The sequence below is a fragment of the Thrips palmi genome, unplaced genomic scaffold (assembly GCF_012932325.1).
Source record: "Thrips palmi isolate BJ-2018 unplaced genomic scaffold, TpBJ-2018v1 HiC_scaffold_1, whole genome shotgun sequence".
Classification (NCBI taxonomy): Eukaryota; Metazoa; Arthropoda; class Insecta; order Thysanoptera; family Thripidae; genus Thrips; species Thrips palmi.
In genome coordinates, this window is record NW_023144620.1 from 11,122,305 (window position 1) to 11,136,518 (window position 14,214).

The 14,214-nt window shown below is 55.1% G+C and overlaps 1 protein-coding gene across 2 annotated transcripts in view; it reads right to left on the reverse strand.

Annotated features, from left to right (window-relative positions):
- Nucleotides 1–14,214, reverse strand: part of LOC117654207 (complexin) — a 161,330-nt gene that overhangs the window by 136,292 nt on the left and 10,824 nt on the right. For both annotated transcript variants that reach the window (XM_034400464.1, XM_034400473.1), the window contains exon 2: nucleotides 9,209–9,228. The gene's annotated coding sequence lies outside the window, so the exon portion shown is untranslated. The remainder of the gene's footprint in view (nucleotides 1–9,208; nucleotides 9,229–14,214) is intronic.

Sequence of the window (14,214 nt, forward strand, 5' to 3'; positions counted from 1 at the left end):
ATTCGTTTGGTGCAGACACAAAACAGCTAAAAAATTCCAAACTTTTAAAACGCTAAAAAAAGGCATTTTTTTCACCAAAACAACGTTACTAATTTTCCCAAACATGTCCGATCGGACCCCACGAGCTCTCATTTTACTCCCCGTACTAAGTAGAAAGAGACAAAAACGAGTCCGGGGTGCTCGGTCTAGACCGGTCGATCTGGGAACCCACAACACGAAAATTCTCGGAATTTAGCAAAACAGTGTCGAAATTGAACCTTAAAAAAACATTGGCGACCCCTAGGTCCTGTTCGACCGGTCTCAGTTTTGGCGTAGGCTAATTAAATAGATGAAAAAACAATTTTCCGGTTGGGCCGGTATGAAAATCAAAAAAGCGTGCATTTCAATACCCCTTAGCGGACAGTCATGCCGGTAAGCAAATTTCATAATTCGAGAAAATCAAAACGGGAAGCGGAGCCTCACCAAATTTGACAAACATCAATTATTAGGAGCATAATGCGCGGTACCTCGTTTTCCCAGGAAGCCTATGGTAAAGACATAGGCAATTTCCAGGGGGCTCCTGGGGAAACCGTTTTTACAGTGTGATTTTCAAGAGAGCGCGGAGTAATTTTGCTTTTAATTTGGTTTAGGGCTGTAACGTCACACAGTGGGCCACGACCGGTGGAGGCGGTCAAAATCCCGGACGCGTTTTGAGCTCCAGAGTCACTTAATGGGACTCAAACCGAACGTGTGACTCCACCAATAGATTGCTCTCCGAATGAGGAATCCATTGATAGGGTCACACACTCCTGCTCAGCGACTCTGGCGCTCAAAACGCGTCTAGAGCTTTGGCCGCCACCGCTGGTCTCCTGGCCCACTGTGCGTCCGGGCGTTCTGTGCGTCCGCTCCCCGCGCTCTTCAGCAGCGCAGTTTCCATCCACCCTGAAAGTGTAAAAGGGGAGTGTTAATCCGTGACGCGGGTGTCGGGTGTCAAACGTCGGGCGAGGGCATTGCGTTGGGTACCGCCAGCACGCCAGCGCCACGCCAGCGCCACACCAAGCCCTCCACCTGTCCGAGCTGTCCGCGAGAAGAGGGCTTTACCGCTCTGTCTGGTCACTTTTATTCGACAGCCACGAGCCACGTACACTGTTTAGAAATATATGGCAATTCCTGGGAAACTCGGTGCAAAAAAAAAAATAATAACCCAGTGGTTTTTGTAAAATTCAAACAAAAACAGCTGTTTTACTTTTTGTCTCCAGTTGGTACGAGGTTTTGCTAGAACGAATTTGCATTTTAAGAGAGATACTGCGTCTCGAGATTTCCGATGGGGCTTTGGAAGAAGGCATTTTCCCATCAATCTTCGGGGATTTTTTCCAATTATTTTTTAACAGGCAGCTAATCTATTATAGCCAAAACGATTTGACAATATCGTTAAATTACTTGTCCCTTTGGGACGACCTAGATCGGTGGTTCAGCCGTCGACCGCCCACGCGGGAGAAGCTGCAGTCTGAATTGTACCCAGGAACTGATGTCACACTATTCTTTGAAGTGAATAAGGAGGGTATAGTTGTAGTGTGACTCAATTGTTCTTAAAGTGTTCACAAATATGCTACACTCTAAATGTTGTACAGTGAAGATTCTCCATATTATGGTGAAAGTGTTCCATTCAGAATTCACTGTAACTTATAGATATTTTGACGAATTTCGTTGGTATTATGGAGAAAATCTCCACCATAATATGTTGGTGCAGCCTTCCACCGTAAGACATTTACAATGTATTTTGTTTGTAGTATGAAGTATGTATTGGCCACAGTCTAACTGCAGATGAACGCGTCGGATGGCGAACTGGGACACGAACTTCCAACTTCGTAGGTCTCGGTTATTTCGAGCCACTTCACAGAGCATTTTGCGATGCGCCCAGGCGGGCGACGGGTTCGGCGCAGAGACAGACGCACACACAACACAAATCATTGTGTGCACCACGCCTCGACGAGCCCGCGACTCGCGCGACTCACGAGAACAATAAACAGCCAGCAATAACAAAACGCGCCCGGCGATGAGTCAAACTTTGAGAAACAATTGAGCCACGCGAGTGTAATTTGGGCGGGTGCACGTCGCGCCGCACAATGGGGGATGAGCAGCCGCCCTTTTGTGTCAAACAACTTTTCGCACCCCCCCCCCTCTCCGACCACCACACTGGAAACAACGAGCGGGGTATAATTCTAACCATCATCATCAGCATCCCCCGTGTCGTCAGCCGAGCTCTCTGATGACGCAATAATTATCCCCTAAAGTTGGGACGTGTGTGTGTGTGTGTGTGTGACCTGACCGCAAATGCATATTTGACTGTCCACGGGCTGCGCTGCGGGTGGGATCCACTTCCACCCACACAGCACAGAGGCAACGAGCTTCGCCGCCTGGGAGGTAGGCCTCTCGGACGCTTCGGTGTGCCGCGGGACTGCCTACCCGCTCCATCGCAGGCGCTTACGAGCTTCAGCAGCACCAGCGACCACCAGCAGCGCAGTAGCAGCAGCACCACCACCACCACCACCACCACCACCAGCACCACCAAAACTAGCACCACCACCACCACCACCACCACCACCACCACCACCACCACCACCACCACCACCATTACCACCACCACAGCGCCCGGCCGTCCATCCCTTCCAGCAGCGTATCGGATATCGGTGGGCGAGGAACCAAGTGGGAAGCGGAAGAACTTGCCGATGGAAAACGGAGACCCGAAGGGGAAGAGGCGGGAGAGGGGGGATAGGGGGGAGGGGTTGTGTGGGATGGGGAGGAGGAGCACAGGGAGGAACCAGGCTGGGCAACACCTCATCGCGGTCGAACAACACTAGAGGAATTGACAACAGAGCACCCCGACACACACACACGCACGCGCCCACACACACACACACACACACACACACACGGCCGTTATCGAAGTTTAGCCCAAAGGTCGTTACTGTGCCGCAGCACACATGAGGCCCCCACATGCTACAGCTGTCGCGGGGCGATATTCGCTTTGATTGCTTGGCCCTCGGACTGGCCTGGCCTCTCTTTCTCTCTCCTCCCCCCTCCCCCCCCCCCTCTCTCTCTCTCTCTCTCTCTCTCTCTCTCTCTCTCTCTCTCTCTCTCTCTCTCTCTTTCTCTCTCTCTCTCTCCCCTCTCTAAGCGCCGCGTCTTAAAGAGTCGGTCCGGTCCGCTTTGTTTTCTGGTAATCGGCGTCCATTCCCATGCCGTCAGCGGCAGGCAGTGGCCCGGCCCAGCCCTGCCTTAAATTATTTTCGACGAAGGCAGCGGCAGGCAGCGGGAGGCTTTTTCCAGCCGGCCAACTTTTCGGGAACACCTGTCCCGAACCAAAATGGTTTATCGTATGCCGGGACATACTTAAACAAGTTTTTAAGACCACCAGCGCTTAAAGGGAGTTTGATCGGCCACCCTTAATTGAACGCTGTGGTCGCTCCAAGTCGGGCCCCGCTCCATTTTCATGCTGGAATTCGTCAGCATTGCGACCGCGACGTCGCGTCCGTCTGTCCGTCAGTCTGACGAGGGCCGCGCTGCGCTGAGAGCATCCCCGGGGGCTGGCACGGCTGGGCGGGGCTGCGGCGGCAATGCGTTGTTTTGATGTGTCGTCTGCTGGCCGTGACAGCGATGGCTCTCAGCGCCATCAGCAAACAATGCTCCACCGCCCCGCCCCACCCCACCCCGCCTCACCACGCCCAAGAGAACACGGAGGCCTGGCAACATGCCTATCGATGGCACAATGCTACACTCACTCGCGGTGAGCTGTTTTAGTTGTGATTGCGGCGGCTCGAACGGTCGAACCCCATTCAGTTTGACGTTTCGTTTTGCGCGGCGCTCCAGCTCGGTGGATTCGGCCCCGGCACGGCCAGTGCCAGTGCCCGCTCAATATCCGGTCACATCCCCCAGAGAAACAAAACGCGGCACAGTAATATCGGCGTGCTGCCCCACGGCACGGCCGCGGCACGACGGCCACGCACAGTGGGCCAGAAGACCGGCGCAGGCCGCAAAAACTCTAGTCGCGTTTTGAGCTCCAGAGCTGCTAAATGGGACACAAACCGAGCGTGTGACCCCACCAATGGATTGCTCGTTTGGGGGGCAATCCATTGGTAGGGTCACACGGTCGGTTCGAGTCCTCGATGCATCCGGTCAGCAATGGCCGATCTTCATAGCGCTTGGGTACAAAGTCCGTTCTACAGAGCGCTCATCTACAATGACTGATCTACATGGAACCATTTTGAAAAGACCGATCTGTTTTTCAAAGCTATTTTGCCATCTCTGTCAAAGTTAAAATACAACGTCCAAAATGTTGTTTCGACCTTTATATCGAAGTATGCTTCACTTATTTTCTAATAATGAATGTTCCGAGATTTTACTAGTCGTACTTTAGGATTGACAGAGATGGCAAAAAAGCTTTGAAAAACAGATCGGTCTTTTCAAAATGGTTCCGTGTAGATCGGTCATTGTAGGCGAGCACTGTGTAGATCGGACTTTGTACCCAAGCGCTCTGTAGATCAGCCATTGCTGACCGGATGTATCGTCCTGTTGAGACGTCCAGAGGGTACCCTCTGGAGCTCGAAACCTGTCTGAGATTTTGACCGGTTCTTGATTACACGTCTGACAGACAGACAGACAGACAGACAATTCAATTCAATTCAATTCAATTCAATTCGTATTTATTAAGAAAAACTTAAACAAGGCACTTACAGATAGAAACATTAACATAGTAATAAACTGCCTAAAAATAGAAAAAGACAACCCCTAAGCATGACTGCTTGTCAGGGGTGGATTTACTGTCTTTCTGTCATAACAAACAATAAAAACAAACAAACAAAAATCTTTTACAAACAAAAAAATCTTTTACAATTTAAACTCCACCTTTCTTTTTGTTATTTAGATTTTTCAATTGTTTGTACTTAAAAAATATTGTTTTAATTTTGTTTTCATGGCACTTTGACTATTTATATTCCTTAAATCTATTGGCATCTTATTTAGTATTTTTGGCACGACCACCTCTGTCAGTCTATCACCATACTTATTCATACCTATCTTATATTGGAAACTCTCATTTCTTGTTAAGTATCTATGTTGTACTATATTTCTAAACTCTTTCTTAAAATAATTTCTTTTTAAAACTTTTAATTTGTACAAATTCTCTAATGTTAAAATAGTATTTGGTAATGGAACTCTTTGCTTTTTCTTCACAATCTTTACAGCTCTCTGCTGTAATGATTTAATGGGGAGCAAGTTTGTATCCGAGGCAGATCCCCACACTTCAAGCCCATAACTCATGACTGATTCAAAGAGGGCTGTATAAGCCATGTTTACTATGTTATGTGGGGAGACAGACAGACAGACAGACAGACAGACAGACAGACAGATCCTTGTATGATCGACGGACTGCCCACTGGTACCTTCGATGATTCACTGTAAAATATGCACAGTCCGCCAAAATAGGTGCGAGCAATACACAGCACACAGTGTTTCCGAGAAGCGAAGGCCGGATGCAGACGCGCAATCTACTTCTTAGGTAAACAGGGGGCGAGCCTAATCCCCGAGGGGTTGGGCAAGACGATCCCCATTGGCCTAATTAAGAAGGTCAAGGACACCGAGGACGCCGTCCGCAGGCCTCCACGCCTAACAGTGGCCTCGCAGCGTCCCTGCAGGCCGATTCCGAGAGTCGCTTTCGTCGCTCTGTCTCTCTCGCAACTACACGAGACGCCCCGTGAGCACGAGAGAGACAGAGCGACGAAAACGACTCTCGGAATCAGACTGCTGTGTTCGTACCTCGCCGAGTTTACGTAAACCGGAGAGCGCGAGGCACGTTGACCCAAATCAACCCAAATCACGTCAGCGCGCGTTGCGTCAACGGGTAGGGAAAAAGGGCGAAAATAAAAGCGGAACGTGTCTGGCCGATTATTTTTTACCTGGACCGTCCCAGCCGACGACAGAGGTCAACGTCGTGAGATCCTTACGGGGACCTCGGAAAACCGCATTTTCCGCACATTTTCCAAACAGAGTTTTTTTTTTTGCAGTGACCTCTCGACTGTCGGACGGGCGCGGGCGCGCGGTCGGCCCTTCCAAAAGTGTTCGCGCACAGTTTGTCGCGTCAACGAATTGGATCAAACTTTCCGTCTGGAACCGCCACCGGGGAGAAAGGCGTGGAAAGGCGGGCGAGGCGAAGCAAAGTCGGTCAGGGGAAAGAACAGGCCGCACAGGAAAGCAGAGAAAACACACGGGATATGAAAAAAAATATATGTAGAGGAGGAGCAGAGCCGCAGGGGAAAGGGGGCGAGAGGGGCTGCACGCGAAGGTTGCGGAAGGTAGAGCGAGACGAGCGGACAGGCAGGCAGACAGACAGACAGACAGACAGACAGACAGATAGGCAGACAGACAGACAGACAGACAGACAGACAGACAGACAGACAGACAGACAGACAGACGGACGGATGGACTGGCAGATGTGCAGACAAGCGGAGGGAAGAGAAATGAAGGGAAATGCAGCAGCACAACGGACAGGCCGGGACAGACAGTGATGATTTTTCTCTCAGGAGATATGCCGTGTGCAGGAGCGGCAGCCTCGAAGGACGGACAGACGGACAGACAGACAGACAGACTGACTGACAGACGGACAGACAGACAGGCGATTACCGCGCGCCGCCCTTAACAACGCAACACATCTCGGGCCATTTGGCATCTAACGTTTACTAGATAAGGTGAGGGGGCGGGGGTCAGGCGCGGCATAACGGATGGCAACGACGCTGTAAGGCGAGTGTGAGTCATCGTAAAAGACGCGCGCGTCGCGAAATGCTCTACCCTTCGGTAGCATCCCTGCTCCACACCCAGAAAAACGTTTCATTAATATGCAAAAGAGTATTTTATTAAAATGCAGGGTGTCTTTGAATTAAAGATGCCGCACTTAAACCTGAGAAATTCTCCCGCTAAATTTAGGCAACCTATTTTCGCGTTACTAATTTCATGAACTTTTTTTCGAATGACTGAAACGATTTTCATATAGGAGAGCGTTGGTGAAAACCCCAACAAAAAACGAAGGCAGCGACAAAAAATGGGACCGAATTTACGTAGTCGATGAACTGTATACAACAAACTTGCATCAAACTAACTCCTCTCTTGCAATCCCCCATTGGACGAATCTCTCCGGCAAGCCCTGCCCGGCCTCGCCCCTCGCCCCGCCCAGCCTTGCCCCTCGCCCCGCCCCGCCCCGCCCCGCCCCGCCCCGCCCCGCCCCGCTGCCGCTTCTGCTCCATCTCGCGGGCTGCTCTCCAGAAAGCGCGTCTTTCAACACAAAGTTTGTTTGCCCGGCATTCCTGCAGAGGTTCAATTACTCCGAAATGACGTGCCTGGCTTGCCTGCCTCGCCTGGCTCGCCTGGCCGCCGCGGAGCAGCGCGGAGCAGCACAAGGAATGCACTCGGCACGTAACGAGCGAAGCGGCGCCAGACCTTCCTCAAAAGCCCCGGCAAAATTTCCCGCGCGTCCGTTTAGACGGAAACGAGCAGAGAATCCAACCCGCCACGCCGATTCAGCGTGACGATAGCAACGGCAAGGCGGCAGGGGTTCGACGCCCACCCCGGCCCTCGGCGGGGGAACTAAGGCGGAACTTTGTTATGGTTAAGTTGCTGACGAGTTAATCGTGCGAATAAACTGCGACACACAGGGACCCCTCCCCTCCCCCCCCTCCTTTTCCAACCCCTTCGGCACAGCCCTCCCTCCCTGTCCAGGGCATGTCTCATGGCCGGGGGCTGTGTGTCCCATGGCCGTGTCCCATGACCGTGCCCACGCTCACACATTCCATCGCACCGTGTTCACGTGAGGTTCTTTGTGAATGTGTCCAGCGTGTGTGTGTGTGTGTGTCCCTCTTTCTCTGCGACCCTCCGCCATATGACGCCAGGATGCCTTCCGGCGTGGCTCCCCCGCCACTAAATCCCCGCCCTCACACGACCGCACCCGCCTCACGTCTCTCCAGCCCCCGTCCCCCGTCCGCCTCCGCCTCTGCCTCCGCCTCGCTGGAGGAGGCCTGGAGGCATTAAAAAAAAGGGCCAGGGAAAGTCAGTCAGTCATTTTTGAGCATCAAGAGGCCGGCTGTTGTCTCGAAAGCAAAGCAGCCCCCGTTCGCACGGCCCCCCATGCTTCTCCATCTCTTCTCTCTCTCTCTTCTCTCTCTCTCTGTCTCTCTCTCTCTCTCTCTCTCTCTCTCTGTCTCTCTCTCTGTCTGTCTCTCTCTCTCTCTCTCTCTCTCTCTCTCTCTCTCTCTCTCTCTCTCTCTCTCCCTCTCTCTCTCTATCCTCTCTAAAGTCAGCAGATGTTTGGCGTTGACAGCGCGCGGCCTTGAAACCTTGACACAGCGTACTGGTCTGCGTCCAACCCCGCACTCCCCACCAGCCCAAACAACTTCGGCCCTCTCAGTGTGCAGGGCTGCAAGGCAGGACCGCCGCGGACAATGAAGAGCGAAGAGCGGCATCGCAAGTACGGCGGGGAATTGAAATCGAATTGCAGCGCGCATTGTTTGAGGGCGGAGGGAAGGACCCGGGGGGGGGGGGGGGGGAGAGCGAAGAGAGGGTGCACTGTAAATGTCTTACGGTGAAAGGCTGCACCAACATATTATGGTGAAGATTTTCTCCATAATACCAACGAAATTGGTCAAAATATCTGTAACATACAGTGAATTCTTAATGGTATGTTATGAAGTCAGCTGCACCGCCATAATATGGATCAATTTCACCATAATATGGAGAGTGTGAGGAGGGAGGAAGGGAACAAGAAGAAGAAGAAGAAGAAGAAGAAGAAGAAGAAGAAGAAGAAGAAGAAGAAGAAGAAGAAGAAGAGGAAGAAGAAGAAGAAGAAGATGAAGATGAAGAAGAAGAAGAAGAAGAAGAAGAAGAAGAAGAAGAAGAAGAAGAGGAAGAAGAGGAAGGCCAGTCACTGGCCAGTGCCCGGAGAGCCGAGCGGTCAACAGGGAGCGCTGGCTCCGGCTCTCCGACTCTGGAGCTGATGGCATGCGGACGATAACGTGCATGAAAAGGACAAAAAAAATATGTCTGCATGAACAGCAGCGTGGTCGACGAGGAAAACAGAATTTTCGAGCCTTTTCATTTTGTTGTTAGTCGGTGGAATTTATCGCCACAACGCAGAGAGATGCAACGGACCGTTTTGTTTGTGGAAATGAGCGCGGGGCTGGCTCACCTGTCAAAGATCTGCGTTCCCTGCAACAGAGAGAAAGAGAAACATCAGCGGGTGGGGCATTGGTCGGGAGTAAGGTGGCACAATGGGATGGATACAGTACACTGATTCCGAGAGTCGCTCTGTCTCTCTCGTACTCACGGGGCGTCCCGTACAGGTGCGAGAGAGACAGCGACGAAAACGACTCACGGGGAGGGATACAGCGCGCGTCGTAGGCGTCAGTGGCGTCAGCCCGACGAAGGCCGGGTAGGCAAGCCCGGCACACGGGTGTGCGGCGGGCCTGCCCACCGCCAAGGCGCTTTGCCTGATTCATTTTACGCGGCTTTTTGGGCGCGACGCGCCACTTGAGCCACATATTAATGCTCTCCCCCCCTCTCCTCCCGCGGCCACGGGGCGCGCATCCCGGATCCTCCATCCACCCCCCGGCGGCGGCCCTCACCCCCGCCCTGTCCCGGTGACGTCACTGATGGCCCCGCCTCATTGGCGGAGCCCCATTGGCGGAGCCCCATTGGCGGAGCCGGGCCGCGCGCAGCCAATGGAGGACAGCGTCGTCATTGAACTTGACAGCGGGGCCAGCCGCCACTCGGACATGAATGTTTCAGCGAAGCCGAGCCAAGCGTGTGAGCGTCGTCGCCCTCCATCAAGCAGTAGTGCCACCTGGCGACCTGCCGCGCCGGGGAAGGACATCCCGGACCACCCGCGCCACCGTGAAGGATGGCCAGCCCAAGGACGGGCGTCGGAGTGGAGGGGGGAGGGAAAAGTGTCACCAGGTAGGCGCCTTGCCAGCTCGGCGGCCCCACGGGTCGCGGGCCTCGGCGGGTTCCGGGCCGCGCGGCAGCAAGCGGCGGGCCGTCGACTTGTCGGGGCTGATCAACAATTTAGGAGACCTTGGGCCCGTGCCGACCGTGCCGACCGAGGCGACCGTGTCCGTGGGGGAGCACGCCGACTTGGAATCGATTTTTGCACGGTAGAGTCCCGGCCGCACGTCCGCCCTATGGACTGCCGGGCCGGCGGGCAGCCATGCGCGCAGCCATGCGCGCCCCGCCGACGTCCTGGAGGTGCAGTGCAGTGGGTCAGAAGACCGTTGGAGGCGGTCCAATTCCCGGACGCGTATTCAGCTCCAGAAATGGTAAATTGGACTCGAACCGAACGTGTGACCCCACCAATGAATTGCTCTTTGAACGGGGAATCCACTGATGGTTCGAGTCCTATTCAGCGACTCTGGAGCTCAAAACACGTCCGGAATTGGGTCCAACTCCACCGGCCTTCTGGCCCACTGTGCATCCGGAGGCCGAGCAGGCCGAGGAGGCCGTGTACACTGTAAACGCATCCACGCGGCGAGCAGCCGACCTCTACAGTGTAAATTAACCGGATCGCCGACGGGCACGGCCGGTCCGGGGCCGCTTCGTGCGAACAAAGACAAGGCTGGGAAAGAGAGAAAAAAGACGATGCAGCCCCGAACAAAACGCGTATCAAGTTTCCACACAAAGGGGCACAGCGGAGCCAGCCTCCGCACTTAGCTATCTCCCCTCGGCGACTCGGCCCGGTCGACTCGGCGGCGCAGAATGGCCTCTGGCCTGGCCCTGCGCACAGTGGACCAGAAGACTGCGCGCGCGGCCAAAACTCTAGACATGTTTTGAGCTCCAGAGTCGTTAAACAGGCCTCGAACCGAACGTGTGACCCCACCAATGGATTCCTCGTTGGGAGAGCAATCCATTGGTGGGGTCACACGTTCGGTTCGAGTCCCATTCAGCGACTCTGGAGCTCGAAACGTGGCCGCGATTTTGTCCACCTCCACTGGTCTTCCGGCCCACCGTGCCCTGGTGGAGGCCGCGGGGGAAACGCTGCCAAACATGTCGTTTTACTCCGTACTTTCAATGTAACAACACATGTCTCGCTTGTTTGAATGACGCATGTCCAGGCGCGTACCCGGAGGGGGGCGCTGGAGGCGTCGAAGCTGCGTAAGCAAAAAAGTCGCACTTTCCCCTGTAAGTACTCAACTGAGGACTTTTACTGCATCGCCCCTTCCCCCCTTCCTAACACCTCTCCGGATCCGCCCCTGCGCCCCGCGGCTGGGCAGCATCCTCGACTCCGCGATGATAAAGCTTGGCTCCCCACGAGTATGCTCCGTCTCTCTCGCACTCACGGGGCGTGCCGTACAGGTGCGAGCGAGAGTGACAGAGCGGCGAAAACGACTCTCGGAATGGCAGTGTGCCGCCGCGCTGCTGCTGCTGCGGGCCAGGAAGGCGCCGCGGCGATACCAAAGATGGGGAGCAGGCAGTATCAATCATTTACCGTGGCGGGGTGAAGCGCCTCCGGGTAAGGAAGAATGATCGTGGAGTCTTTTGTAGCCCAAATATAAATGCGTGCCATCCGTCACCGGGGGCGCGCCTGCGTGTGCGCGTGTGTGTGTGGGGGTTGGTATGTGTGTGTGGGCGCGCGCGCGCGTCCCTTACGCAGCTTGAGCTCTAGACCAGTACGGACGCGTATTCGCACACACTTTTGCTTTTGCTCTCTCTCTCTCTCTCTCTCTCTCTCTCTCTCTCTCTCTCTCTCTCTCTCTCTCTCTCTCTCTCTCTCAGGCGCGCGCGAAGCCTAACGGCACACACAAGAAAACCAAAGCGGTATGGCAGCGGGCGTGGCGGAGGCGCGCAGCACGCACACAATCGCAAACAAAACACGCATGCACGCACACACATACACACACACACACACACACGCGCGCGCGCGCGCGTCATCATGCACCAACACGTTTACACTCCCCGTCATACACACATTCAGATAGCGAAGTGCAAAAAAAAAGTACGTGAGAGCAGCGCAACTGTATACGTACTCGGTTTCAAACGCACTATCACCTGAGCCACACACACACACACACACACACACACACACACACACACACACACACACACACACACACACACACACACACACACACACACACACACACACACACACACACACACACACACACACACACACACCCCTTCACACACACACACACGCGCAGACATAGACACACGTACAGACGTACACTCGCGCGCCTGCGCCAAAACCCATCCACTTTGGCAAAGGACGCCGCGCGGCTCAAAGCGGGCGCGTGGAAGGGTGATGCGAGAGAGAGAGAGAGAGAGAGAGAGAGAGAGAGAGAGAGAGAGAGAGAGAGAGAGAGAGCACACACACACTCACACACACACAGAGGCATGTAGGCACATTTACACGGGTCCCGCCGCCGACTTTGCCGGCACACTGGTGGCGCGCTCTAATGGCGAGATTGCGGACGAATGACAACATTGCTCGGCAAAGGGGAAGAGAGACCGGCAGACCGGCAGGCCGAGAGAGCGAGAGAGAGACAGAGAGAGAGAGAGAGAGAGAGAGAGAGAGAGAGAGAGAGAGAGAGAGAGAGAGAGAGAGAGAGAGAGAGAGAGAGAGAGAGAGAGACCCGGGGAGACTGCGCCCATCACGTGACCCACATTCCAGCCCTGGCAAACGGCCCGCGCAGCCGGCCGGCAGGACGATCCGGAACGGCGGTGCTTCGTCGCTCCGTCTCTCTCTCTCTCTCTCTCTCTCTCTCTCTCTCTCTCTCTCTCTCTCTCTCTCTCTCTCTCGCGGCCCTGCGGGGCGCCTCGTGAGTGAGAGAGAGACAGATCGAGCGCCGGTCGGGATCAGCCTGCAGAATGACTATGCCATCGACTCGCCCTTCCCCCTTCCTCCTTCCCCCCGGGCCTGTGTGCTGCTGGCTGCTGCTAGCCACGGGGGACGGAGCAGGCGGGGCAGGCCCACAAGTGGCGGCATCAGATCCAGACGCAGCGTGCGGCGCGCGGTCAAAGTTGGACGCGCACCTCGACGCGACTCCAGGCTCCAGGACGCTTCCAGGTAGGGTCCCTCGGGCCACGGCGTGGCACGGCGTGGCACGGCACGCCACGGCACGGCACGCCAGGGCGCCAGCGAGGAACCCATTTCCGGGAACGCGTCGGGGCCGAATTCGTAGAGTACTTTGGCACAATGGCGACGGTGTGCGCGTTCTAAACCGGAAGCACGCCTCGGCCGCGAAAAGGGACGCCGGCTCCCCGCTTTCCTATTGGGGCTGTTGGAGAGCCAGTTGTTTCGACATGTTGGCAGACCAACACGAAGGAGCGGGTCTTGGTTTGGTTGCATGCAGCGCGTGTTGCGGCGCAGTGCAGCCTTGGCGCCAAGGCGGACTTGGCGGCAGCCGTGACCTTCCGCCGCCTCGCCTCTCGGCCTTGGAGTCGCTTCGAGTCCTCCCCATGATTGATGCCCTCGGCCCGGGTTATTGATTTCCATGTGGCTCGACTACATGGCCGTGGTGGCCGTGGTGGCCGTGGTGGCCGTGGTGGCCGTGGCGGCCGTGGCGGCCGTGGTGGCCGTGGTGGCCGTGGCGGCCGTCGTGGCCGTGGTGGCCGTGGCGGCCGTGGTATATATATATATATATATATAATATATATATATATACACACACACACACACAGACAGACAGACACACGAACACACACACACACACAGAGCCCTTTACACGGTCCGTCGGAAATGTCACGCCGTGTTTCGGTTTGGCGCCACTTGGAGGCGCCAGCGTCGCGTCCGAAGGGCCAGAACGGACCGAAGGGTCAGAAATAAGGGAAAAAAGAGCGAGTGGAGAGGGCCGCCGGTCCAGCAAACTGAAGCCAAAAAGTGGTTTTATGGCTCTGCCGCTCTCGCACTCATTGGGGTGTGCTAGGCCGCGTGGGCGCGGGCAAAGCATTAGCCCGCCCACGCGCTGCCACGCACTGCTACGCACCGGGGCAGCGGGCAGCGAGCACAAAAGGGAAAACAATTTGCCAAGTCGATAAAGAAAACCAGAGGGGAGCAGGGATGCGAACCACCGCCGTGACGGAGATTTCCGAGAATCCGCTCTTGCTCAGCAGTTCGGCGCGGTTTCGAACTAACCAATTTACATAACGTCGACGTCGGGTTTCGAATATCCGAGCCAGTCCAACTGCAGGCTGATTCCG